Raw genomic sequence first — 25,710 nt, 5'->3', positions numbered from 1 at the left:
TCCCCAACCTGCATGAGATCATCATGCCCAGTGAGCAGCTCACGCTGTCCTGGAGCCACAGAGGCAATTCAGTGCGTACCAGATGGCACGGATATATCCTGCCACACGACAAATGGAACTCTAGATGGCACAAAGGCTCAGAGGTACTTGGCACATCTCTCAGGCAGGTTTCCAAGAGGTTAATCATTCACAGTGACGCAACTAGTGAGGAGTTCACAGTCTTCATAACCAGGCCACAAATGCTCAAATTTATGCCGCTCTGATTTGAGGGAGTGAAGATGGGCACTGTACCGAGTGGGTGACAAGGGTAGGAGATGGTCAGTGATTTTCTGGGAACAAGGGTGTTGAAAGCAGAGGCAAAGGTAAGCAAGTTGACAGCAGCAGAGGCTTCATGACGGGCAGAGGGCCAAGGCACATCTGAGTTATAACTAAACTATTACCCTTTTATCGTGAAAAGTTAAGAATTAACTACTAATAGCGATACAAGGACAACACTTTTCAGATGAATGGAACCTGGTCACTCCAAGCCTGAAGCGATTAAACTCAATCTGGTGCACTGACTGATTCTAAAATAATGTAGTGTTCATTCCAGCTCAACTTAAAGAAGCAGTAACTGTCAGGGTAGCAACTTTTAATGAAACACACAGCAATCTGTGTCACTACAATAGACTGAAATTGATTTCATATTTCAGCACAACACTCCGATCCTCACACAACTACGCTCACTGTAGCTCAACCTGATATTGGTGTTTTCTCCATTTCATCAAGCTGTCATTCAGCACCACTGTGAGTCAGCTCCTGTCATGATTAAACTCTGCCAGTTATGGCATGTTATTATGGCAAAAAGAAAGATTTAATCATAAAAGGGACTTTTTTTTACCACCAAGACAATGGAAGCAAAGGTTTTACACAGATATTTGTACTTCAAAATATATGCAAGTTCATAAACAAATCTGTAATTAGATAAAATATTCATCAACATAGCCCTGGTAAACGAGTTCCTGATGGAACCAAGACAGGAAGTGTTTGAAGAGGTGCCCAGGGTAGGGGAAGAGGGTGAAAATTTGGATCCCTGACCTGCAGACAGACAGATTTCAATTAAAAATTAAAATTGTTTCTCAAATAGCAAACAGCACAGCCTCCCTATCTTGTATTTCTTTGGTCCTGTGCCAGAAGTGTAAGGATGTAACCTTAATAGATATGCTTGGTATAGATACAGCCCAACATCTTCGAATGACATCTTCGATTCTAATCTGAATAGATCATACTCGATCATAATGTGTTCTGCATGCAGGATTGATTTTACTGTGTCATTGAACCACGTGCCACTCTTCATGGGGATCAAGGCTTATGGGGAATGGACAGGGAAGTGGAGTTGAGGCCAAGATCAGATCAGCCATGATCTTATTGAATGGCGTAGCAGGCTCGAGGGGCTAAATGGCCTACTCCTGCTCCTATTTCTTAGTTTCTTCCTCATCCTGACTTTGTCAGCCAGCTAAGGTAGTATGTCTTCCTGCCTGGTGACCCACAGTTTTTCCCCCAGCTGCATAATTCCTTGTTTGTTGCTTTGGAGTTCAATCCCATTCCAGAGACCTCACCAACCTTGGGAGAATGCCAAGGCTGTGTTGCTAGGTGACATTATAGCCCACGCCTACAGCAAGAGGAAGACCATTGCATCTCATAAACTGCTGGAGAAGCAGTTTTGGCAGCTTTAATCTGCTCCCAAGACAAAGGTTTCCTCTATCCTTCAGGAGTGGAGCTTCAGTTTACAAATGCTTAATGTTATGAGCATGAAGGCAAGGTGGCTCCTCTTTTGTTTACGCCTTGAAAAAACAGCAATAGTCAGCCCATATTGGAGGGGAACTGCAGATGTGTTCTCTCCTTCTGATCATGTGTACAATGTTGTTTTGGAGAACATTTATTAGATTGCTCCCTCTCTTGTGCTGTGGGGGCCTCCTTATTTCTGACCTCAGTTTCTGATGACATAGTTTATGGTCACTGTTTCATTCCTCTGCTCACTGTACTATTTGTAGATTTTGGGTGGCACTCACTATATTTTCTCTGGACATTTTTTCTTAAACCTCATTTGTTGCATTTGGAAAAATCAAAACTTTTAAAATGATGAAGTTATAGGTGCAATTCTCAATTGAGACTACAGAAGGTGAACTGACAATTTCTTATGCACTTGCCTTGAATAATGTGCAGTGATTTATATTCTATAAGCCATGAAGTGACAGGTACTAAGATTCCAAATAGCCCCAGTGTACTGTGTATCCTAATGGCAACTAACATGGAAAACAGCGAAAAAACCTCATCAATGCTGTGTTGTTCTCAGCCTGGAGGCCTATAACATTTTCTTGGCACTTAGCCATGGTGTGGTTGCATTATTTTTTGAGAGATACAATGTAAAAAGATTACTTCTGCTGCTAGACATCCCTTTTTAGATAAAATGAGAATCCCCGCAACTAGATTTTCTCAGAACTAACAGGCTTGCAATTCTCCTGAATGTTGCCAGCACAAATGGCTCAGCACCAGTGAGTTTGGCACATTAATGCTGTGAATCTATCAGTATATAGAACTGCTTCAGCAATTACTACACACAAAAAACTTCACAAGATAATGGTCCAAATTCCATTATTAGAGGCCAGATTTCAATTTTCTTCTTAATCTGGTTTTCAAAAAGTTGAAGCCTGGGTAACTATGAAATAGAATACAAAGATCTGATTGCAAAGTTAACATGCAAGACTCAACACAGATCGGTATGGGCAGACTAAACTGATTGGGAAAACAACACGAGGTAGATTTACCACCAATGCGTTAAATATCGCCCGAGCAAAGCATGAAAGACTTGCATTTATATAGCACCTTTCACGACCACCGGACATCTCAAAGTGCTTTACAGCCAATTATGTACTTTTGTAATGTAGGTAACATGGCAGCCAATTTGTGCACAGCAAGCTCCCACAAACAGCAATTTGATAATGGTCAGATAAACAGTTTTTTTGTTATGTTGGTTGAGGGATAAATATTGTCCAGGAACCCAGGGATAACTCCCCTGCTCTTCTTTGAAATAGTGCCTTGGGATCTTTTACATCCACCTGAGAGAGCAGACAGGGCCTCGGTTTAATGTCTCATCCAAAAGATGGCACCTCCAACAGTGCAGCACTCCTTCAGCATTGCACTGGAATGTCAGCCGAGATCTATGTGCTCAAGTTCCTGGAGTGGGACTTGAATCCATAACCTTTTGATGCAGAGGCAAGTGTGCTACCCACTGAGCCACAGCTGACACAAAATGTAGAGTGGAACATCCGACAGGGAGGATCACACGTCGATAAATGAACCCACCTGATTTTCCTTCCATTGAAATGAATGGGAGGAAGATCCTGCAGGTTGAGCAAGCAGCGAGGGCTCCTCCCCACTTGATACACTTCTACACTTTGTCCTGGTGGTTAAGGCAAGAAAATATCCCATACTCTTTATCTGAGAAATTATCTGCACATAAGAATATAACATAAGAAATAGGAGCAGGAGTAAACCATTTGGCCCCTTGAGCCTGCTCCGCCATTCAATAAAATCATGGCTGATCTGATCTTGGCCGCAACTCCACTTTCAAACCTGTTCCCCATAACCCTTGACTCCCCTATAGTTCAAGAATCTGTTTGTGTCAGCCTTGAATGTATTCAATGATTTAGCCTCCACAGCTCTTTGCATTATAGAATTCCAAAGATTCACGAGCCTCAAAGAAGAAATTCCTCCTCATCGCTGTCTTGAATGGGCGACCTCTTATTCAGAAACTATGCTCCCTAGTTCTAGATTCTCTCACGAGGGGAAACATCCTCTCAGCATCTACCCTGTCAAGCCCCCTCAGAATCTTATATGTTTTAATAAGATCACCTCTCATTCTTCTAAACACCAATGAGTATAGGCCCAACCTGTTCAACCTTTCCTCATAAGATAACCCTTTCATCTCAGGAATCAACCTCGTGAACCTTCTCTGAACTCCCTCCACTGCAATTATAATCTCCTTAAATAAGAAGACCAAAACTGTACACAGTATTATAGGTGTGGTCTCACCAATGTCCTGTACAGTTGTAGCAAGACTTTCCTGCTTTTATTCTCCATACCCCTTGCAATAAAGGCCATCATTCCATTTGCCTTCCTAATTACTTGCTGTACCTGCATGCTAACTTTTTGTGTTTCATGTACGAGGACCCCCAGATCTTTCTGTACCACAGCTTTCTGTAGTCTCTCTCCATTTAAATATTCTACTTTTCCATTCTTCCTACAAAAGTGCATAACCTCACATTTCCCCACATTATACTCCATCTGCCAAATGTTTGCCCACTCATTTAACCTCTCTATAACCCTTTGCACACTCTTTGTGTCCTCCTCACAACTTGCTTTCCCACCTATCTTTGTATCTTCAGCAAATGTAGCTACGTTACACTCGGTCCCTTCATCGGTCATTAATATAGATTGTAAATAGTTAATGCTCCAGCACTGTGTCACCCCACTAGTTACAGTTTGCCAACCTGAAAATGGCCCATTTATCCCGACTCTCTGTTTTCTGTTAGTTAGCCAATCCTCTATCCATACTAATATATTACCCCCAACATCGTGAGCTCTTATCTTGTGCAGTAATCTTTTATGTGGTATCTTATCGAATGCCTTTTGGAAATCCAAATACACTACATCTGCAAAGAGCTCGAATAAATTTGTCAAACACGATTTCCCTTTCATAAAACCATGCTTGATTGTATTATGATTTTCTAAATGTCCTGCTACTATTCCCTTAATAATGGATTCCAGCATTTTCAGAATGACAGATGTTAGGCTAACTGGCCTATAGTTTCTTGCTTTCTGTCTCTCTCCTTTCTTGAATAGGGGCGTTACATTTGCAGTTTTCCAATCCGCTGGGACCTTTCCAGAATCCAGGGAAGTTTGGAAGATTACAACCAATGCATCGACTATCTCTACAACCACTTTTAAGACTCTCGGATGCAGGCCATCAGGTCCAGGGGACTTGGCAGCCTTTAGTCCCATTAGTTTGCCTAGTAATTTTTCTCTACTGATTGTGATTGTTTTAAGTTCCACCCTCCCTTTTGCACTATGATTTTCTACTATTATTGGGATGCTTTTAGTGTCAGAGTAGAGGGAGCAGGATAGTTAGAATAAATACGTGGCTTGAACAGTGGTGCAAGAGGGAGGGATTCAAATTCCTGGAACATTGGAACCAGTTCTGGGGAAGTGGGACCTGTACAATAGGGACGGTCTCACTTGGGCAAGACTGGAACTGATGTCCTGGGGGTAACATTTGCTAATGCAGTTTGGGAGTGTTTAAACTAATATGGCAGGGGGATGGGAACCTATGCAGCGAGACAGGGCGAAGTAATATGGAGTCAGAAACAAATAGTAGAAAGGTAAAGAGCAATAGTGGAAGGCTGAGTAAACAAAGGCAAGAAACAAAAAGGGCCACACTACATCATAATTCGAAAAGGACAAAGAGTGTTAAAAAAACAAGCCTGAAGGCTTTGTGTCTTAATGCAAGGAGTATCCGTAATAAGGTGGATGTATTAACTGTGCAAATAGATGTTAACAGATATGATGTGATTGGGATTACAGAGACGTGGCTCCAGGATGATCAGGGCTGGGAACTCAACATCCAAGGGCATTCAACATTCAGGAAGGATAGAATAAAAGGAAAAGGAGGTGGGGTAGCATTGCTGGTTAAAGAGGAGATTAATGCAATAGTTAGGAAGGACATTAGCTTGGATGATGTGGAATCTATATGGGTAGAGCTGCAGAACACCAAAGGGCAAAAAACGTTAGTATGAGTTGTGTACAGACCTCCAAACAGTAGTAGTGATGTTGGGGAGGGCATCAAACAGGAAATTAGGGGTGCATGCAATAAAGGTGCAGCAGTTATCATGGGTGACTTTAATATGCATATAGATTGGGCTAACCAAACTGGAAGCAATACAGTGGAGGAGGATTTCCTGGAGTGCATAAGGGATGGTTTTCTAGACCAATATGTCGAGGAACCAACTAGGGGAGAGGCCATCTTAGACTGGGTGTTGATTAATGAGAGAGGATTAATTAGCAATCTCAGTGTGCGAAGCCCCTTGGGGAAGAGTGACCATAACATGGTGGAATTATACATTAGGATGGAGAATGAAACAGTTAATTCAGAGACCATGGTCCAGAACTTAAAGAAGGGTAACTTTGAAGGTATGAGGCATGAATTGGCTAGGATAGATTGGCAAATGATAATTAAGGGGTTGACTGTGGATGGGCAATGGCAGACATTTAGAGACCGCATGAATGAACTACAACAATTGTACATACCTGTCTGGCGTAAAGATAAAAAAGGGAAGATGGCTCAACCGTGGCTATCAAGGGAAATCAGGGATAGTATTAAAGCCAAGGAAGTGGCATACAAATTGGCCAGAAATAGCAGCTAACCTGGGGACTGGGAGAAATTTAGAACTCAGCAGAGGAGGACAAAGGGTTTGATTAGGGCAGGGAAATACAGTACGAGAGGAAGCTTGCAGGGAACATTAAGACGGACTGCAAAAGTTTCTATTGATATGTAAAGAGAAAAAGGTTAGTAAAGACAAACGTAGGTCCCCTGCAGTCAGAATCAGGGGAAGTCATAATGGGGAACAAAGAAATGGCAGATCAATTGAACAAGTACTTTGGTTCGGTATTCACTGAGGAGGACACAAACAACCTTCCGGATATAAAAGGGGTCAGAGGGTCTAGTAAGAAGGAAGAACTGAGGGAAATCCTTATTAGTTGGGAAATTGTGTTGGGGAAATTGATGGGATTGAAGGCCGATAAATCCCCAGGGCCTGATGGACTGCATCCCAGAGTACTTAAGGAGGTGGCCTTGGAAATAGCGGATGCATTGACAGTCATTTTCCAACATTCCATAGACTCTGGATCAGTTCCTATGGAGTGGAAGGTAGCCAATGTAACCCCACTTTTTAAAAAAGGAGGGAGAGAGAAAACAGGGAATTATAGACCAGTCAGCCTGACATCGGTAGTGGGTAAAATGATGGAATCAATTATTAAGGATGTCGTAGCAGCGCATTTGGAAAGAGGTGACATGATAGATCCGAGTCAGCATTTCAGTGAAAGGGAAATCATGCTTGACAAATCTTCTGGAATTTTTTGAGGATGTTTCCAGTAGAGTGGACAAGGGAGAATCACTTGATGTGGTGTATTTGCACTTTCAGAAGGCTTTCGACAAGGTCCCACACACGAGATTAATGTGCAAAGTTAAAGCACATGGGATTGGGGGTAGTGTGTTGACGTGGATTAAGAACTGGTTTGCAGACAGGAAGCAAAGAGTAGGAGTAAATAGGTACTTTTCAGAATGTCAGGCAGTGACTAGTGGGGTACCGCAAGGTTCTGTGCTGGGGCCCCAGCTGTTTACATTGTACATTAATGAGTTAGACGAGGGGATTAAATGTAGTATCTCCAAATTTGCGGATGACACTAAGTTGGGTAGCAGGGTGAGCTGCGAGGAGGATGCTATGAGGCTGCAGAGTGACTTGGATAGGTTAGGTGAGTGGTCAAATGCATGGCAGATGAAGTATAATGTGGATAAATGTGAGGTTATCCACTTTGGTGGTAAAAACAGAGAGACAGACTATTATCTGAATGGTGACAGATTAGGAAAAGGGGAGGTGCAACGAGACCTGGGTGTCATGGTACATCAGTCATTGAAGGTTGGCATGCAGGTACAGCAGGCGGTTAAGAAAGCAAATGGCATGTTGGCCTTCATAGCGAGGGGATTGGAGTACAGGGCAAGGAGGTGTTACTACAGTTGTACAGGGCCTTGGTGAGGCCACACCTGGAGTATTGTGTACAGTTTTGGTCTCCTAACTTGAGGAAGGACATTCTTGCTATTGAGGGAGTGCAGCGAAGGTTCACCAGACTGATTCCCGGGATGGCGGGACTGACATATCAAGAAAGACTGGATCAACTGGGCTTGTATTCACTAGAGTTCAAAAGAATGAGAGGGGATCTCATGGAAACATTTAAAATTCTGACGAGTTTCGACAGGTTAGATGCAGGAAGAATGTTCCCAATGTTGGGGAAGTCCAGAACCAGGGGTTACTGTCTGAGGATAAAGGGTAAGCCATTTAGGACCAAGATGAGGAGAAACTTCTTCACCCAGAGAGTGGTGAACCTGTGGAATTCTCTACCACAGAAAGTTGTTGAGGCCAATTCACTAAATATATTCAAAAAGGAGTTAGATGTAGTCCTTACTATTAGGGGGATCAAGGGGTATGGCGAGAAAGCAGGAATGGGGTACTGAAGTTGCATGTTAAGCCATGAACTCATTGAATAGCGGTGCAGGCTCGAAGGGCCGAATGGCCTACACCTGCACCTATTTTCTATGTTTCTATGTTTCTATCATGAAGACAGAAACAAATTATTTGTTCAAAGTCTCTGCCATTTCCTTGTTTACCATTATCAATTCCCCAGTCTCATTCTCTAAAGGACCAACGTTTACCTTAGCTACTCTCTTCCTTTTTATAGACTTGTAGAAGCTCTTGCCATCTGGTTTTATATTTCTTGCTAGTTTCCTCTCAGAGTCTATTTTCTTCCTCTGCTGGTTTCTAAAAAATTCCCAATCTTCTGGCCTATCACTAATCTTCACAACATTTTATGACTTTTCTTTCAATTTTGATACCATCCTTAATTTCATTAATTAGCCATGGATGGTTCATCCTTCTCATAGAATCTTACTTTTTCACTGGAATATATCTTTACTGAGAGTTATGAAATATCTGCTTAAATGTCTGCCACTGCTTATCTGCCATCTTAACCTTTAATCTATTTTCCCAGTTCACTTTAGCCAACTCTATCTTCATACCTTTGTAATTGACTTTATTTACATTTAAGGCACTAGTTTCAAACCCAAATTTCTCACCCTCAAACTGCATGTGAAATTTTATCATGTTATGATCACTCTTCACTGGAGGATCCTTTACTATGAGATCACTAATTAATCCTGTCTCTTTACATATTACCAGATCTAAAATAGCCTGTTCCTTGGTTGGTTCCATCCTGAATACACTTAATGAACTCGTCCTCATGGCTACCTTTGCCAATCTGAATTGTCCAATCTATATGAAGATTAAAATCGCCCATGATTATTGTTGTACCTTTCTTAAAAGCCCCCATTATTTCTCGATTTATACTCTATCCTACAGTATAGCTACTGTTAGGGGCATATAGATTACTCCCACCACTTCTTTCCCTTATTATTTCTTAGCTCCACCCAAACTGATATTACATCTTGATCTTCCAAGCCAAGATCATTTCTCATTACCGTACTGCTCTCATCCGTTATTAACAGAGCTACCCGACCTCCTTTTCCTTTCTGTCTATCCTTCTGAAATGTCTTATACCCCTGAATATGCAGTTCCCAGCTAATCAAAACCATTTTCCCCACAGCAAACTTTGAGCCACGTTTTCAACACTCTGATCTTATTGACCCTATGCCAATTTTCTCATGGCTCAGGTAGTCATCCAGAGATGACCACTTTTTTGGTTCTGCTTCTTAATTTAGCCTGTAGCTGCTCATACTCCCTCACCAGAACCTCTTTCTTAGTCCTACCTATGTCATTAGTAGTTTCAATAGACCACGATAACTGGATACTTCCCCTCCCACTCCAAGTTCTTCTCCAGACCCGAGGAGAGGTCCTTAACCCTGGCACCAGGCAGGCAACACAGCCTTCAGGACTCATGCTCTCGGCTGCAGAGAACAGTATCTATCCCCCTAACTATACTGTCCACTACCACTACCACTACCACATTCCTTTTTACTCCTCCAATTTGAATGGCCCCCGTACCACAGTGCTGTGATCAGTTTGATCATCCTCCCTGCAGTCCCTGCTCTCGTCCACACAGGGAGTAAGAACCTCGTAGCTGTTGGACAAGTGCAAGGGCTGAGGCTATTCCAATGTTATCTTCTGGATCCCCGTATCTGCCTCACTCGTAGTCACTTATGTATATAGCGGAATTACACGCACTGGTTGAGCTGGGAAAGCAATGATGTTGTAAATCAAATGTGTGCTTATTTTAAAACATACAACCCAACATGTTCACCTCAATTTTTATTAAAAGAGATGATGCATCAAGAGAGATTAAAGAAAGACACTACCGTCCCAAAATTGCCCCTCTGAGAAATGCCTGTTTGACTTCAACCCGGCGCCATGCTGTGGAGTCAAATGGGCGCCGATATCGGAATTCCCCTGACACGGTCTTGCAGTGGTCCGCAGCTCTTCCCCCTCACTCCCGCGGCGTCGATTGACAGCACTCTTAAATGCGTCATCACTCTGCGCACCGCTGAGGTCCCGGCAAGGAACCGAAGTTCACCTTCCAAAGTTGTGCGATCGCTTGGGGGTCCCAAGAGTTGCTTTTTTCCGGTGTTGCATTATTGAGGATGCACACCTCCGGAGCCTCTTAAAAGGTTGTTGATTTAAACAGAAGTTCGTGCCGGCTGAGGGGGAAAGACTACTGGAATGGGTTCACACCTTTATTTTTTTTTAGGTATCTCTCTACGTTGAATTATTAATCAGACTCAGGGGCTTTATCCCCCTTTTAAAATCCATTGTTTTCTATAAATTTGCACTGCTGTCTTCAGTGTGCATTGTTTGCCAAGTGTTGGAGGTGCCTTCCAGCTGTAGAACAGGGAGGCCACTTCGAGGAGGCTGCGCTTGTGGAGGGTCTTGAGATGAGAGCAGTGCTTGAAAGCCAATGCCTCCTGCGCATTGTGGGTGCCACTGAGGCATGGAGGGGAAGGCGGTGCCAGGGGCAAGGGATGCAGAGGCAGCGGGCAAGGGCCATTGGCATCAATAGGGAGCATGATGGAGAGGACCAGAGAGACGGCCACTGAGGGCAAGCAAGAGAGCTGGCACACGAAGCCCCTAAACAAGGGCCTCCCCCAAGGAGGAGAGTCATGTTCACCGATTCCCTCCAGCAGATAATGGGCAAGCAGCCCAAAAGGCAGCCTGCAACGGAGCCAGATGCTGGGCAGCACCAGCCTCCAGCTGACACTGCATGACAGCAGCCACACTCTGGATGCCATCAGAGGCTCCGTGCCCTGTTGCCCAGAGTGCATGAGAGCATTCTGAGCTTCCAGGGCATTGGCCAGCCTGTGCAAAGAAAGGTCAAGATGAACTGAAGACACAGCTGCAAACCTCGTCCTTTAAGCAGGCCAGGGTGCAGCTGCATCGTAAGCATGATGGTTTTGCATCAAATGGAGGGGAATTTCTCAGTGTAAACACCACACCACTGAAAACAACCAATACCACCCGTAATTAAGACTCCACTCTGCTTATGACCAAAAAATGTGCAATTTCGATCTTATTACCGAAGCAATCATATCGGTGGTAATGGACGGCCAACGGTGATGCGACCACCCTGTTTCGGGCGGAATTTCAGCCCCTGCAACTCGAAATCACTTGGCCAACATCCTATAAAAATTGACATTATCCACCAGTATACTATCATGGATTGAACAATTCTTCCTCTCCAAACAATTGAAAACTGCATCATTGGATCACCTTCATGCATTCCTCTTGCTGGACAGCAGGTTTTAAAATCACTTAACACCAGGAGACTGAATGCTATGGTGTTTTATTGCAGCCTGCACTTAAATTCACTCAGACTGATGGAATGAAAGTCCATTATGATAGCCATAACGATTGTACAAAAAATAGGTCTCTGGGTGTCTCAATCCAGATCCCTGTGATCACGAGTGCTCAGCACAATGCTGCCCACAAAAAGCAATTTCATTCAGAGCAGCTATAAAGATAACAGTAAAACTCAGTTAACCCAAAGCCACAACTTGATCTCCATCAGCTCACCTTGCTTTAAAGTAAGGATCAACGTCAAGGTCCTAAAATAAATGGCTGAAAGCATTCGAGATAAAATTCTTTCTCCATCCATAGTCAATGATGAAAATCAGGACCTGGCTTTCTCGGTTCCCAACTCCAAGCAGCAGATTGTTAGCACTATGGGAAGTGAGAGGAAGGGTGTTCTTTTAAAGTTCGGTCTAAGGCATATCGCTGGGGCAAAATAGTTGGGGTTTTACTCTGCAAATGGTATAAAATTGCCACGAGAAGGATTCAGAAGATTATTATCTCAATATGATTTTATTATGGAACACGAGTAAAAATATTACATGGAGAATCCCAACAAAATGGAATACAAGCAAAGAAAACTAAAGTAGAAATTGGTCACAGCCCACGGGTGCTAATCCAACAGTACGCAAAGACACCTCAAACAGGAGGCCCAGAAAACGAGCACAACGAGAACCGATTTCTCTCTCACTATTTAAAAATTTTAAAGGGCCCAATTTTGGCCATGACTTGCATCAATTTTTTTGGAGTAAGTTGCTTTTTCTGGCGTAAGTTAAAAAATGCCATTTGCCCCCCAAAATTTGCTCCAGAGTAAGTCAGTTAGATACGATTTTTTTTTTTTAAGTTCAGTTTTTTTTTTCCAAAAGAATGCGTTCCCAGACACTTATGCCTGTTTTGGCTATTAATGCCATTTTGGGCAACTAAAACTTACTGCAAATCGACTTAGGTTAGCGTATGTGGCCAGCTCTGGAAAACCTTGTGGGCAGTTAAGAATTCGGCGCAAGTTAGTACATTTAAAGCACCAACACTTACAAAGCACTAAACAAACCACAAAAAGTAATAAGCAATCAATCGATAACAAATAAAAAATAGAAGTCCTACCTTTATGCCAGAATCAAGTTTTTTTTAAAGCTCCCCCCACCCCGCATCAAAACACTCGTTCTTTCCCCGCCCACCCGTCCCAAAATTCTCCTCCTCCCCTGCTCCAATCAAAACTCTCAAGCACAACCATCAATGAATAAAAATTAAAACTGAAGTCCTACCTCGGCCCAGGAGGCCAGTCGGCCGGGGATAGGGTGCGACGAAGATTGGGGCGTCCCTTCGGCCGGGGATAGGGGCTGCGAGCATTGGGTCCTGCTCACAGCCCACAGGACGTGCTGGGAGGGCAGGAGCATGCGCGCAGACTTCACTGTTTTCGGCGCTGGCCTGTTGCTCCGACCCCCCCCGCGCTTCACAATGCATGTCATGCTAGGACTCCAGGGACTTGGAAGAGCGGCCAGGATGGGGCGACTTTTTTCCGGCCCCGTTTCCAGTGCGCAAAGTCGGCGCACTTAAGGTAAGTGCACTGAAAAAAGGGGTTGGGCAAAATTGAGCCCAAAGAATTTACCGGTACAGCGATTTAATATTCTAAGTACGAAACACTGCGAGTTTAATAATAAAATAGATTGATCAAAATTGCTTTCTTTGGCTGATTTTGAGCAGCAAGAAGATTTTTTTTTTAATCGTGTGTTATGCTGCATTTTCAATGAATGGAAGACCATGACAAGCAAGTCAAAATGCCAGGGTTAGTACAGGCTATGCAAGAATAATTACATTTTTTTTTATCATATATGCTGCACAGTTAATTAGTGCCAACAGTGCAGATGACAGTTTCTGCTTCTAATAATGCCTCCAAACAGGCAATAACATCCCTACAAGATGTCTCAGTAGTGTTATTGTGACAGCAAGCGATCAAAGGTACACAAACGAGAACAAGGATGCACATGGCTAAATTTTTCAAATACAAGGCATTCTTTAAAAACTGTCTCTGCAAGCATTTGTAACTATTAGGGATGTGTAATTGGGAGCTCCAGGAACATAGGAACAGGAGTAAAAGGAAAGTTTATTGCAAGGGGAAAGAAGAATGAAAGTAGGGATGTTATGCTCCAACTGTACAGGACATTGGTGAGACCACACCTGGAGTACTGCGTACAGTTTGGGTCTCCTTATTTAAGGAAGGAATATATTTACATTGGAGGCAGTTCAGAGAAGGTTCACAAGGTTGATTCCTGAGATGAAAGGGTTATCTTATGAAGAAAGGTTGAGCAGGCTGGGTCTATATTCATTGGAGTTTAGAAGAATGATAGGTGATCTTATTGAAACATATAAGATTCTGAGGGGGCTTGACAGGGTAGATGCAGAGAGGATGTTTCCCCTCGTGGGGGAATTTAGAACTAGGGGGCATAGTTTCAGAATAAGTGGTCGCCATTTAAAATGGAGATGCAGAGGAATTTCTTCTCTCAGAGCGTCGTGAATCTTTGGAATTCTCTACCCCAGAGAGCTGTGGAGGCAGGATCATTGAATATATATATAGATAGGGAAGTCAAGGGTTATGGGGAGTGGGTAGGAAAGTGGAGTTGAGGCCAAGATCAGATCAGCCATGATCTTATTGAATGGCGGAGCAGGCTTGAGGGGCCAAATGGCTTACTTCTGCTCCTATTTCTTATGTTCTTCTGAGAGGTGTGGAGGGACAGAGGGACCTTGGAGTGTATGTCCACAGATGCTTAAAGGTAGCAGGACAGGTCGATAAGTTAGTTAAAAAGGCATATGGAATACGTTCCTTTACTAGCTGAGGCATAGACTATAAGAGCTAGAACTGTATACAACACTAGTTAGGCCACAGCTTGAGTACTACTTACAGTTCTGGACACCACTTTACAGGAAAGATGTGATTGCACAAGAGAGGTGCAGAGGAGATTCACGAGGATGTTACCAGAACTGGAACATTTTAGCTATGAGGAAAGATTTGATAGGCTGTGGTTGTTTTCTTTGGAACAGAGGAGGCTGAGGGGAGATTTAATTGAGGTGTATAAAATTATGAGGGGCCTAGATAGAGTGGATAGGAAAAACCTGTTTCCTTTAGCAGAGGGGTCAATAACCAGGGGGCATAGATTTAAAGTAGTTAGTCGAAGGATTAGAGGGAAGATGAGGAAAAATAGTTTCACCCAGAAGGTGGTGGGGGTCTGGAGCTCACTGCCTGAAAGGGTGGTAGAGGCAGAAACCCTCATCACAGTTAAAAAGTACTTGGATGTGCACTTAAAGAGCCGTAGCCTACAGGGCTACAGACCTAGTGCTGGAAGATGGGATTAGGCGGGGTAACTCTTTTTCAATCAACATGGACACGATGGGCCGAATGGCCTCCTTCTGTGTGGTAACTTTCTATGATTATATGACCTCAATTAGATCACCCCTTAATTATCTATACTCAAGCAAATACAAACCTGGTCTATGCAACAACTCCACATTACACAGTAAACAAAGGGCCGAGTGCAATATTTAGGCCTTACGTCAGATAGGTAAATGAGGTCAGTATAATGGATTGCCCCAACTGGTCAGGAGGGCCCACCACAAGTTCTGGAGCCCAACTTCTGTGTCTACATAATAAAATCTTTGAACTAACTACAAGGAAATAAAGGTTCATTACCCCGTTATACTTTGACTCATCAAAACTGGGTTTTTGAGGCTTGGATTCAATTTGTGAGAGCCCAGTTGAGAAACTCAAATGCAGCTCCAGTTAACCCAAAACCATGTTAGGAGTGCTTTCAGCTCATACTGATTTAAAGCAAACCAATCCCTGTTGTTAATGCAAGGCCATTAAATAAATAGCTGAAAGCATTTGGAATGAATTGTTTCTTCCATCTATAGTCAATGAGGAAAACCAAGGCCTCAATTACTTTGTTTCCAACTCCAATTGCAAACAGCAGGATGCTAAAAGCATTCACACACTACAGCTACTCTCAGTATGAATCACTAGAGGTGTAATAGAACAGAATTGCTTCCCCTCTGATGTTATGCATCATATGCAAGAATTGTAGATGTAATTATATGCTACCATAGCACAAAATTATTTGGATTGTTGCCTGGAATTTATTTGAGAAATACCAGTCCGCACTGAACATCATCATAGAAATTGGATCGGACCAGTTCTCTCGAATTGCAAAGTTCTAATTAACATTGAAGCCAGTCAGTTTTTACACTTGGATGGAATTGAAGATCCAATTTATCTAATTGTTTGTATCAAGCTTTGTGTACAGTATTAATACTCAGTGGGAATCAGCTGCTGAGAAAATGGCCCTTGTTCCTTCCACCTCTAACCAGCCAGTAATACGGAGTGTTGTTAAAAAAAGGATATAAAATGTTTCTACTGTTGAAAAGTTACCTTCTCAGCACACAATATTTTTGAAGATAACGATCACATATTTGCAATTGTTCTCATTGTCCAGAGTGATGCTTTCATTTACAAAATCTTTGTTTTTTTTTACATCTTACATCATGCAAACATTTTCCATTGGTTGAAATATCTGTGGATCTTTTCAAGATTATCTTATCTCCTCCTCTGCCAATTTGTGAATCAGAACAGGTTGATCACGATAGGACACGGATGTCCAAACTGTGGTCCCCTGCCTTGACAGCCTGGCATCAAAGTCCAGTCAACTCAAGGCATTTGCATATATATTTCTTATTTGCTGGTTTACCCTGTCAAAAGGGTTCTTCTTCGTGCTCTGCTGTCATTGATGAATTTCCTATATTAGAAACACCAAAATTTGTAGCACCAATTGCTTGACATATTAAGCTAGTTGATGAAGACGTGGATTAAAATGTTATATCCATGGTATACGCCAAGGAGACATACAATGGCAAGGTTTGAGCACCTATGCCAAGGGTGCACAATATTGTCCATTTAACTTTACTTCTGATGACTTGAAGCCTCACAACCGATGCACAATCTTCACGAGAGCACCACTTATTCGGAGCAATAGGTAGATTGCACCTCAAGCTTCATTTGAGTCTGTAGAGCAATGCAGACTATATTCACTTTCCTTATAGAAATCTGAAACTTAGGGTTCGAAATTGCCCCTTTTTGCGATGCCCATTGGCGCCTCTGGGGGGGTGCTAATGGGGCACAAAACACTTTTTGCTGGGGGAGGGGCGCGCAAAACCAGAATTTGCCCTGGATTTTGCAGAGGGACTGTCATAGCATCGCCGTGCCCCATGGGTAGCGCCCCGGGCCGCCGTGCAACCAGCGATGACTTCATCACCGTGCGCAGCGATTCCTCAGCACCGCGCACCAACACCTTTCCGCCCCATGGGGGATATTGCCCCCCCCGCCCCACGAGGCTGGTGCAAGCGAGTGTCAGCGCCAATTTCACGGGTCACGAAGCTGGCCAACATCGCTCACGGGACGGAAGTTGCCGTCTTAGCCATTTTACCGACTCTCGGGTTGGCTCCAATAACTGTTCATGCACGTGGTGCAGGCCTATATTTTGCAACCCGGCACTCCATTTTCAGTGCTGGGCTGCAGCCCCGGTACCATGCTGCCTTGGTGGTCCAGTGGAGGCCATCAGAGGCCAAGCAGGGTACACAGCGGCCCTCTCCTTTAATCCAAGTAGAGGGGTGTTGAAGCTCTAGATTGTCCCCCATTAGCATCACTGGTCCTGCCCCATCAGGAAGTGGAGCACACGAGATTGTACTCCAATTCCTTTAAGAGGCAGTAAGCCCAATTCAGTGCCCGAGCAGGTTACCGCCCACAATAGGGGCGCAGAGCAATTTCACACCCTTAATTTCAGTAAAACATTGGGCTGAAAATCCCGGCCTCCCCGGGTCTGTACGGAGTGTGTACGGATCCGGGAAGGCATCGCAAAAGCTGGTTGTCAGCGCACAATGCGCATGCGCTGAAAACCGGCTTTCCGATCTGTCAAGCTGGAGCTCGACAGATCATCCGTGTCTCGGGAGCGAGGACATTTGCAAGGGCAAAATTGCGGGATTTACCCATATCTTGCCCAGCAAATGTCCTCAAAACTCTTGCGCCTGATAAAAGCAGGCGCATAGCCTACTTTTACAGGCGTAAGAGTTTAAAAACATACAAAAATATAATTAAATTAAATTTAAAAAACAGATATAATTTTTTTAAACCCTGCCCACTACATTACATTCATTTTTAACCATAATTAAAAAAACTTTTAAAAACTCGTAAAAAAAAATTTCTCTAAGATATTTATTAACTTTCATTTTAACTATGTGAGGTGTTTTTTATTTTTTATTATATGTGTTTAGTGTGTTTGTTTTTTTTCTCATTAATAACAATGAGAACTCATAGATACGGAGTTCTCATTGCTATTAATGAGAAAGCTGTGGAAACTGTACCTGATTGGTTAAGCAGTCAGATGTGACTGCACCTTCTGTGTGGGAACCTGGAAGACGGGAACGCACTTCGCAGCGTGGGAAGAGAAGGCTTCCCCAATGGTATCCCACGCTCCTCCCGAACCACCAGGTAAATTCATAGAAATGTTTCAGGTCGGAGGCAATTGCCCGCGGGAAGCCTCCGACCGCAATTTCAGCCCTAATGATTCCTTGAGTATTTTCTATTTTGGTAGTAGATTGTCATTTGTTGTTAATGATCATTGCATTGTGATAAAACAGACCAGGTTTTCAATGGTGAACCAAAGCACATGAGACTTGTGCTTTTAAGAACTTGAAATTAACTGAACCTCATGTGTCTAAAATATGCTTGAAAGATACATTAATTTGCTAGATTGACAGATAATTGTCCTGAAATATCATTGTGGGACACTAGCGTATTGGCATTTAAGTCATTTGTCTGAAGTTCCTTTATCCATTGGTTTAAAGGCAGTCTTAATCCAGTTATTTAAACAGGTTCAAATAAAAAAGAGGAGGAAGGAATTTCAGATTAAGGGTTCGTGTGCTAATTTCTTACAGGGTCATTTCAGGGCCACTGTGTTTCATGCATTACAAAATCAAATCCCAGTGGTCTTTCTTGCTGTATTCTCCATGTTTGATGGTTCTATCTGATGAAATCTTACAGGAAATCCCATTCAAAATTCCTGCATGATTTAAACTGGGCCGTTTTTTGGAACAAATGGATTTCCAGTAAAAGTTATACATTTTATAACAGTCTGAGAATCCTGCAGGATAGTTAAATAGACACAGGAATATTGTTTGAAGGTTTGCCTCCATTGATCCCTCTCAGTGCTGTGCAGATCTGTAATTATAAAAGGACTTACAACCTGCCTACTTTTTACATCTGGTTTTACACTGCATTTGATTTATACTCTGGGCAGTAGCAAAAAGAAATGGTGTCTCCTATAGGGAGTCTCACTCTGGAGTTAGATGTTTAGCGTGGATGATATCCTACTGATTTTGTTTTGGACCAATGTGGTGCTTATAGTGTAATGGCAACCTGAATGGAGTTGAGCTACAGTACATCAAGCTACAGTATGCGGATGACCCCTGCAGCTGCGCACATACAGAGGTTGAAATCCAGGACATATTCAACGTCTTTACTGAGGCGTACGAAAGCATGGGCCTTGCGCTAAACATCCGTAAGACAAAGGTCCTCCACCAGCCTGTCCCCGCCACACAGCACTGCCCCCCAGTCATCAAGATCCACGGCGCGGCCCTGGACAACGTGGACCATTTCCCATACCTCGGGAGCCTCCTATCAACAAGAGCAGACATTGACGACGAGGTTCAGCACCGCCTCCAGTGCGCCAGTGCAGTCTTCGGCCGCCTGAGGAAAAGAGTGTTTGAAGACCAGGCCCTCAAAACTGTCACCAAGCTGATGGTCGACAGGACTGTAGTAATACCCACCCACCTGTATAGCTCAGAGACATGGACAATGTAGAGAAGACACTTCAAGTCGCTGGAGAAATACCACCAACGATGTCTCCGCAAGATCCTACAAATCCCCTGGGAGGACAGTCGCACCAACATTAGCGTCCTCGACCAGGCCAACATCCCCAGCATTGAAGCACTGACCACACTTGATCAGCTCCGCTGGGCCGGCCACATTGTCTGCATGCCAGACACAAGACTCCCAAAGCAAGCACTCTACTCGGAACTCCTTCACAGCAAATGAGCCAAAGGTGGGCAGAGGAAACGTTACAAAGACACCCTCAAAGCCTCCCTGATAAAGTGCAATATCCCCACTGACACCTGGGAGTCCCTGGCCAAAGATCGCCCTAAGTGGAGGAAGTGTATCCGGGAAGGCACTGAACACCTTGAGTCTCATCGCCGAGAGCAAGCAGAAATCAAGCGCAGGCAGCGGAAAGAGTGTGCGGCAAACCTGTCCCACCCTCCCTTACCCTCAACAACTATCTGTCCCACCTGTGACAAGGACTGTGGTTCTCGTATTGGACTGTTCCGCCACCTAAGGACTCATTTTAAGAATGGAAGCAAGTCTTCCTCGATTCCGAGGGACTGCGTATGATGATGATGGAGTCAAGACATGACTCGACACTGGACTGAAATAGAGTAAGTCTAGAGGAGGAGACAATCTCACTTGCTTTAGAGTCTGTTTGGGCCTTAACATCCAATTTACAATATGTAAGAAAGAACTTGTATTTATATAGCACCTTTCACGGCCTCAGAATGTCTCAAAGAGCCTAACTTTTAGACCACTCCCGAGACTGAACACAAAAGTCCAAGCTAATACTCCAGTGCAGTACTGAGGGAATGCTGCACTGTCAGAGGTGCGGTCGTTTGGATAAGATGTTAAACATGAGACCCAGTCTGCGCTCTCAGGTGGATGTAAAAGGTCCCGTGGCACTATTTCGAAGAAGAGCAATCTGCTGGACAATATTTATATCTCAACTAATACCACTAAAAACACATTATCTGGTCATTATCTCATTACTGTTTGTAGGACCTCGTTGTGCGCAAATTGACTGCCGTGTTTCCTAAATTAAAACAGTGACTACAATTCAAAAGTAATTTATTGGCTGTAAAACATTTTGAATCATCCTGATCTCGTAAAAGGCACTGTATAAATGCAAGTGTTTTTTTTTACAGCCAATGAAGTATAGTCACTGTTGTAATGTAAGTTTAGCATCTGATGAGCCAAAACAACTTGGCACTGATGGTAAACCTGTGTTAATCCTTGCTACTGGGCCAAGACCTAGCTCTGTCAAGCCCATGTGGTGGCTGGTGTGCAACGGTCACAACACGTTAAAAAAAATCCAAGCACAGGCATCTTCCACAATGCAAGATTTAGTTCGGACCTGGAATTTTAGGTCCTTCATTGAAACACCTGTGAACTTTTTAACGTGGAAGCAAGTCATCCTCGATTCAAGGGACTGTCTATGATGATGATTGAAACCTGTGTTCTAAATAAACACTTAGATGTCAGTGATAAAAGGTCAAAATGGCATTCTGTTCTTCCTAAGCAGTGCAGTCTTCATTGTTCCACCACTGACAGAATCATTTCTGATATTTATTGGGTTGGAGTTTGAGAAACTTGACAGTGTACTCTAAAATTTTGATATGGTTCAATTTTCTGTATTAATGTGAAAATGCTTATAATCAAACTGCACACATTTTCACCTCTCACGGATATTAACTTCTGAAACATATATTTGTCAGTGATAATCTGACAGTACTGCGACAGGGTTATAGCAGCTATATTACAGGCACTAATCTCAGAGTTAACTTGCCCCCTCGTATACCATTCTCTGCTGATGGGCAACATGCTTGAAAGCTAAATTAATTTTAATGCTAAGCGAGGAACTCAACGAGAAACTTGGCTCCATGCCAACATTAAGAAGATTGAAAATTAAGTTTTAAAGCTGTGTGGGCAGTCTTGCAAGAGCTTTCAAACCTATTACCCAAGTGTGCTTGAGAGGGCCAAATATATGAATCCACACTCCCAGCAGAGAGCTCCCCTGCCAGGAATGCATATCGGGTAATCGTGGGCGTATTCCCCATGACTTTCTAACCATTATGGACCACACCTAAGATTTTCCAGTATGCCTGCTGGCAGGTGATAGCTCCCTACCATAGAATCATAGGGCCCAAGTTTCGCCATGATTTGCTCCTGATTTTTAGGAACAACTGGTGTAGAACGGAGTATCTTAGAAATCGGAATTCTCGCCATTTAGTTTGCTCCAGTTCTAGTCAGTTAGAACAGTTTCACTTTGGAACAGAATTTTTTTTTCAAAAGGGGGTGTGTCTGGCCACTTACGCCTGTTTTCAAAGTTTCGTCAGTGAAAACTTACTCCAAACTAACTTAGAATGGAGTAAGTGAAGATTTTTGTATGCTCGAAAAAACCTTGTCTACACTTTAGAAAATCAGGCGTAGGTTACAAATCAGGCGTAGGGAATGGTGTGGGGGGGGGGGGTTTAAAGGGAAGTTTACAAACATTAAACACTTCAGTTTTACAAATAAAGAGCCATCATCAATAATAAATGATAAAACCATCAATAAATCAACCAATAAATCAATCAAAAAAATTAATAAGTGTGTCTCTGTCAGTGTCTCTATCTCTCTGTCTGTCTGTGTGTCTCTCTCATTCTCTGTCTGTCAGTGTCTGTGTTTCTGACAGCGAGGGGAGGGGGAGAAGGGGGGTAGAGGGAGAGAGGGGGGGCAGTTTTTTTTAGCCGCACTTTGTGGCGCGAAAAACGGGTGTCCAGGTCGGGACTGCGCCGTTCTAGGCGTGGCTCAAAACTTGGGCCCATAGAATTGTACAGCACAGAGGGAGGCCATTCATTCCTGTACCAGCTCTTTGAAAGAGCTATCCGATTAGTCCCAACCCCCACCCCCGCCCCCCGCTTCTTCCCCATACCCCTGCAAACTTTCCCTTTTCAAGTATACATCCAAGTACGTTTGGAAAGTTAATATTGAATCTGCGTCCACCACCTTGTCAGACAGTGCATTCCAGATCATAGCGTTAAAAAAAAAACACCTCATGTCCCTTCTGGTTCTTTTAATGGCAGTGCAATTTTGCACCTGAATTACAATGCACAATCTGAGCTGATGTGAACCCCAAATCACTTTGCATTGACGTGACCTCTGCAGTCTAACTGACACATAGATATTTCAGATTCAAAGGTGCATCTAAGCAATCATTTCTCCTTAATCGTCCAGAGAAAGACTTAGCACATCTTTTGCAAAGAACATGCGGTGAGTTTTCACCTTTGATCTCCTGGTTGATAATCTGGCGGATCAGAACAATCTCCCGTTGCAGAACCCGCCCGATTTCCATCTCAACGATTGCAATGGGATTAAAACTTGGGAAGGTTGTTCAATGGTCGGACAATCCGCTTGCTCTGCCAGGTCACTGTCCAGGCAGCAAAGGTGAAAATTACTCTCCCTCCACCCCCCCGCCCCCATGTTAAACTGAAATATAGCTGAGACAAACAACAGAGAACAGATGTATTCATTCTGCCAAAGAACCGATTCCCCGCCCCATGAGAAGAAGGGCTTGGAAGAGGATGGCCAAAAAGAGTTGAGCTGAAGCCTAAGGTCCCACTTTTAATTACTGAACTAAACTCTACAATTAAAATATATAATATATTGAAAAGCAGAGATTTTCTTTTCTTCCTAAGCTAGTGCAAAGTAGATCTTATATTTCTATTCTCCAGCTACTGCACCAACATAGAAGCACAGAAAATTGAGGCGGTAATGCTGTACTAGTGATCATAGCCGAGTCATTGGGTAATTTGCTTTTTCAGAGGTAATTGGTATGAGCAGTGAAACAGAATTTCAATCACGATTGATTTTTTTGCATACTCAAAACGTTAACATGCTGGGTGCGATAACATGATTGAGCATGTTGCTACATAGGTTAGTTACTTGTTACATAATCCCATTAAATCTCTCTGAGGTCAAATTAATTCAATAACAGCAGTTGAGAAGTGATCGTTTATCTCTATCTAAATATTATTCTAATCACAAACAAATTGAAGCCTTGCTAGCCATCATTTTTTAATCCTTTCAGACATCTCGAGGGATTGAAATAACATTTTAGATTTACAATGCACACAGTGCTTGTAACTGGATTAAATAAAGGGTCATTCACAATGTGTGAAATATGCCATGTGTAAAGTGTCAATGTGGTTTATGTTATGTGGATTGAGAACAATGGATGTAAGAGGGAAGTATTTATGTAACTGTAAAATGTTGTCTTAGTTCCAGATAACAGTTTAGGTAGTATTGAAAAAATGTAATATTTTACTAGGGTTGCAATGAATAAATCAGATTTAAAAACTTAACAGTGCTTAGATTGAAAAAAGGCAATTAATTCCATCATGCCCACTCTGTCCGCAGTCGATATAGGGCTCAAAATTCGCCACCATTTAACTCCATTTTTTTGGAGCAAACTTAATTTTGCAAGTTTCGCCAATGGTATAACGCCGTCCTTAACAGATAACCGCCGTTTTTTTTTAAGGATGCACTTATTTGTACTGCAAAAATGGCCACCATGCTCCACCCTTTGTCTATGATTGGTCCCCTTGGAGGATAAGCCACACCCTGAAGTTTCACTGGAATGTGTAACTGGGACTGCCCATCCCAAGGTCTCACTGACTTTGCAAATTGTAACTCAATCCACTTTGATTTCCTGAAATGACAGAGGACAGAGCTACCCAGAAGACAGCAAGGGTGAGCCAAAGTACCTTACCCCAGTCCAAGTACATCCCTCCCCCAGCCGAAGTTCCGTACCCCAGCGCAAGTGTATGCATCCTTCCATCCCCCCCGCCCCCCACCACCACCATAGATGTGGCAGGCATTGTGTACGGAATGTTAACAGGTTTATTGTGTATGAAGTGAATAGTGACTGTGTCATGACTTCTGGATATCATCCACTCCAACGATCTCCCTTGTAGGGGGTTGAAAGAATATGATCTGCCTTCCCTGAGTTCCCTCTCTCCCCTCCGATTCCCCCCCCCCCGCCACACCCGTGTGTCTCCCCCGCAAACCCGTGTCTCTACCCTACCCCCAGTCTCTCTCTCCCAGTCTCTCTCACTTTCCCCCCAGCCTCTCTCTCTCTACCACAGACTCTTTCTCTCCCAGTCTCGCGCTCTCTCTCTTTCTCCCCCAGTCTTCACTGTTCCCCCAGCCTCTCTCTCGCCCAGTCCCCCAGCCTCTCTCTCTCTCTCTCTCTCCCCCATCACTCGCTCCCTTACTCTCCCCTAGTGTCACTCTCTCTCTCTCCCTCAGTCTCCCTCTCGCCCCCAGTCTCTCTCTCTCCCTCTCGGCTCCCTGCCATTTCTCTGCTCGTGCCCGTCACTCTCGGCCCCAAGGCCGCCGTTCTCGACAGCACGCTGGCCCTCTTGACCCTGCGAGAGGGGTCGGGGTCGGGGTGGGGAAAAGAGTCGGGGGGGGGGGAGAGAGTCGGCGCGGGGGAAAGAGAGTCGAGGGGTAGAGAGTCGGGGCCAGGGCCTGAGCAGGCGAAGAGAGTTGGGACCTCAGGTCGGCAATCTCGGGTCTCAGGCCCTGCTTCTCGGCATCATGTGGAGGGAATGATTTGGGGCCAGGAAAGGGGGGGGAGCGCGGAGCTTGACAGGGGGTGGGGCTTGACAGATGCATGTCTGTCAAAAAAAGTGCAGTACAAGTATTTATACTGTTTTTTTACGCACCATTTTTCTGACTTCACTCAGGGTCAAACCCACCCATAACGTCATTTTTTCCCGTTTTTGCGAGTTTCGCCAATAAGGATTTTTTAAGGACAGCGCTAAGGACCAGTTTTAAAACCTTACCTTACCAAGTCAGAGTCATCTCGAAATCGGCGTTAACGGGGGCTTAGGATTGATTTGTTGTGTTGATCTGCATTTATTATGTTTCTATTGAAGGTGGTGATGCAATATTATCTTTGAATTACTTAATTATAACGGAAAGTTATTTTATTTTTAGGACTTAATATTTACTGAGATAAAACACTCAGCAGGCCATTTGGCCAGGGATAGAGGTGGCCGCGGTGGGCCATTAGCGAGCCGTTGGCAGAGTCCGGATACTCGGACGGGGAGTTCACGTTTCTCCGGGGCAGGTCCAGCACGG

The sequence above is a fragment of the Pristiophorus japonicus genome, chromosome 15, assembly GCF_044704955.1.
Source record: "Pristiophorus japonicus isolate sPriJap1 chromosome 15, sPriJap1.hap1, whole genome shotgun sequence".
In the NCBI taxonomy this organism is placed as follows: Eukaryota; Metazoa; Chordata; class Chondrichthyes; family Pristiophoridae; genus Pristiophorus; species Pristiophorus japonicus.
This window is presented reverse-complemented; position numbering follows the sequence as displayed.